We start from the raw sequence: 4,474 nt of genomic DNA on the forward strand, positions 1-4,474 counted from the left end.
TATAAAGAGTCTTTTTTCAATTTATAGACATGATTAGGAAAATCAAAACTTTCCAAACCCCGAAAAGTTGTTCTACATAAACTTTTCTCCATGATATAACCATTTAAAAATGCAATTTTCACATCCATTTGATACAAAATGGAATTCTTATTAAGAAGCAAAAGCAAGCAACATTCTAATAGCTTCTAATCTAGCAACGGGTGCAAAAGTTTCTTCATAATCTATTTCTTTCTCTTGATAATAACTTTGAGCTACAAGTCACCTTTATTTTCTAATGATATTTCCATTTTCATCCATTTTATTTCTAAAAACCAATTTAGTTCCAATTATGGAAGCATGAGAGGGCTTTAGGGACTAACTCCCAGACTTTATTCCTTTCAAATTGATTTAATTCTTCTTGCATAGCTAAATCAAAATTCATCATTTTCGGCATCTTTAAAACTTTTTGGTTTGATTTGAGAAACAAAAGCAAAATTAATAAACATATTAAGAGAGGAACAAGTTTCACACCTTGTTCAAGATCACCAAAGAATTATTCTTTGGGATGGGAGGAGCATACCTCCACTCTTTAGGCATGGATGAAGAACCAACGTCGTTCTTTTCGATTAAGCTCACCTCTTGCTTACTTGAAACAATTTCCTTACCTTTGTCACTAACAGTAAAATCTCCAAAATTTTTCTTCTAAAAACATCACTATAATAGGCTCATTAGAATAATAATTGCAAGATTCATCAAATACTACATGCATAGATCCTCAATTACTAAATTTCTTTTTATTGAAAATCTATAAACTTTACTAGTAGAGGAATATCCAAGGAAAATACCAACATCCATCTTAGAATCAAATTTCTAAAGTTTTTTGTTTATTCAAAATAAAACATTTGCAATAAAAAAATTTTAAATACCCAATATTTGGAATTTGTTATGCCAAAGTTCATAAGGAGTTTTATCCAAAAGAAGGTCTAATTAAAACTCTATTTAAAACATAACAAGCGGTGTAACGACTTCCGCCCAAAAGTATGTAGGTAACCATACTCATGCAACAATTGATCTAGCAAATTCTTGCAAAAGTACGATTTTTCCTTTCAAACACACCATTTTTGTTGAGGAGTTCTTGAAGCGGAGAAATTATGAGAAAAACCATTTTCTTCACAAAAAGTTTCAAAAGCATTGCTTCCAAATTCTCCTCCATGATCACTCCTAATTTTAGAAATCCAAAAAAAAACCTTTTTCATTTTGAACTCTTTTTGCAAAATTAAGAAAAGCTTTTTCAAAGCATCATCCTTATGTTTAGCATCAAAACCAAGTTAAATCTTGAAAAATCATCAACTACCTCAAAGGCATAATAGTTCCTCCAGAACTAGCAATTTCTAGAAGGGCCAAATACGTCCATATATAATAGTTGAAGGGGTCTAGTTGTAGAGATTACATTTTTAGATTCAATAAAGAGGACTTAGTTTGCTTACTCATTTGACAGCATCACAAACTTTGTCCTTTTTCAAATTTAAATTTGGGAAGACCTCTAACCAAAGAATTTTTGACAATATTTGAATTAAGTGCATACTAGCATGTCCTGGTCTTCTATGCCATAACCAAGAATCATTATGCAAAGTCGATAAACATTTATCATTTAATAGGACAATCATTCAAATCAATAGTATAAACATTTTCATCTCTAGTTCCAACAAATATAATTTCTATTCACTAGCATTTTCAATGATGCAATTATTTTTATCAAACACAACTCAAAGTCTTTATCACACAATTGACTAATACTAAGTAAATCATGCTTCAAACCATCAACCAAAAGTACATTTCAATTAAAATAAAAGATTCATTACCTATACTATCTTTAACAATTATTTTACCTTTCTTGTTGTCACCAAAAGGTTACAAGACCTCCATCCTTTTTGGAGAGAGAGACAAACTTGGATGGGTCTCCCGTCATGTGCCCGAGCAACCACTATCCAAGTACCACTTATTTTTCTAGAGTCTTTCAAACAAAACTACAAATACAATGTTCAAGTTTGATTCTTTGGTACCCACATTTGTTTGGGTCCTAGATGGTTAGCATTGACAACTTGGGAATCCATTTCATTTTTACATAGACATTAAGGCATTGGATTTAGACAAGTAACAAGAATAAGTTGTATGTCCAAACTTACCACATGAGAAACAAACAACATTGTGGCAAAGATTTATCTCTTACAACAAATTTATTCACTCTACTTTTATTGGAGAAATTATTCCTTGGAGCATTGTGAAACTTTGCCCTTTGAGAAAAAATTTATTCTTGAGAAGTAGTATGTAAGTCTCTCTTTAGCGGTTTTGCAAATAGACACTCTATTATACTCAACTTCATTCAAAGCACAAAATAAGCAATTAATAGCTTTGGCATTTAAAGAACATGCTTTCTTTTCATTTATTGACCATTCTTCCTTAGATTTTATAGTGCTAACACCATCAACATCTTTTGTTGGAATTTTAAAACCTTCCTCAATAATGTCCCATAAATCATAATCAATAGAAAGCAAGAAAAATCTCATTCTATTTTTCCAATAACTATAATTAGTACCATTAAAGAAAGGAGGCTTTGTATTAGATTGACTATGGTAAAAGGGATAAAACCTAAAGTTGCCATAGCTCAAAAACAATTAAGTTTATCAAGAAATAAATATTTCAAGAAGAGCAACCCGCTCTGATACCAATTGTTGGATCGATATGACAACCCTAGAAGGGGGTGAATAGGGTTTAATTAAATTTTTTTCGAAATTAACCCAATTAAACTAATTAATAAATAATAAGAAAAATTCAATTTATGCAACAAATAAAATGACAAAAAATGTGATAATTTAATTCTATCAAATTTTAGCAAATAAATAAGAACAAACTAAAACATACAATAAATTGCTTAAATTAATTGCAAAAATAAAAATGAAAGAGTTAGAGAAGAAGAAACGGTAATTTTTATAGTGGTTCGGTCAAACTTGACCTACTCCATTCCCCAAGCGCCTCTTGGGAATTTGAATAAAATCTTTCCGACTCTTTCCATGGATTAAAGCCCAACCGTTACACCACCGCTCTTTTTACGGGTTCAAGAGTAAACCCAATTTTTTCCACGGTTTAGGATCAAACCGTTACAAATGTTGGAATTTTTTAAGAACACAATACATCTCTCACTAGAGTGGATTTACAAGTTTAAGCACTCAACAAATTTATCCTCACAATACAATAACACTCTCTCAAGAATAAGATGAAAAGAAAAGAAAAAAAATTGAGAACTTAGAGAGAGCAACAATAGAACTTTTGAGTTTTGAAGGATTATGAAATGTAAAATTTCCTTTAAAATTTGGAGAGGAAGATGGTTTATATTGAGATAGAAATTTTTTTTAGAAACCAGAATTAATTTGGACCATTGGATTTTGGAAACAAACAAAATATATATTAAATTCCTTTTCTTTTGAAATTCATTTTCTTTTTAAAAATTAATAAAAAAACATACCATATGTCAAAAACTAGCCGTTAGACACAAACATAAAATAATATTAAATTCATTTTCTTTTTAATTCATTCTTTTTTAAGTCAATCCAAAAATAAAAAAACATACCATGTGTAAAAAACTAGTCGTTAGACACAAACATAAAATAATATTAAATTTATTTTTCCTTTTAAATTTCTTTTAAATTTCTTTTTTTTTTTAAATCAATCTAAAAATAAAAAATCCATCATATGTTAATCTCTTAATGATCCACCATTTAACCAATATGCTGCCTCATGTCTACATGCAAAAGGTCTGGTTACCACGATATTTTTTCTATAGATTTATTTCGGTCATATCATCTTCGTTTTAGCTCCGATTTGAGTGATTCAAGAGATGTTGGAATCGTTGTTCCGAGCTCTATACTATGGATATATTAAAACACTAAAATTTTCAGTAATTAAAAATTGAGTTTATTATCATCAAAATATTGATTAATTAATTAATTAAAATTAATTAATTTGAGATTAAAGGCCAAAAAGCCAACACAACTATGATCGAACCCCTCTCGGCCGAAAAGAGGGTTAGACGCCTCATTGTTCAAGCCTCGAAATCAGTTCTTAAGGGAATAATTTATTTCTTACCCTAACTATAGGGAAGGAGTGAGGGGTTCGGTCATATTCAAATATTCAAATATTTATTTCCTTAAATTAAATTAAATTAATTATATCACATATAACTAACTTCCTCAATTAATTTGAATTTTCTTAAATTAATTTGAATAATTCAAATTAATCCAAAAAATTTATTCTCATTAATTCCCATTGAGCTACAAAGGGGACCTCATGGATATGTAGCTTGAAGCTCCAATGGTACTAATTAAACTCTTTTAATTAAATTATTCACCATCAGTTAACAGTCAGACACTCCACTAAATACCAACAGTTGCACTCTTTGCATTACATATGCATTTCTATATCCATTGGATATAACTGT

This window comes from Benincasa hispida, unplaced genomic scaffold (genome assembly GCF_009727055.1).
Source record: "Benincasa hispida cultivar B227 unplaced genomic scaffold, ASM972705v1 Contig297, whole genome shotgun sequence".
Classification (NCBI taxonomy): Eukaryota; Viridiplantae; Streptophyta; class Magnoliopsida; order Cucurbitales; family Cucurbitaceae; genus Benincasa; species Benincasa hispida.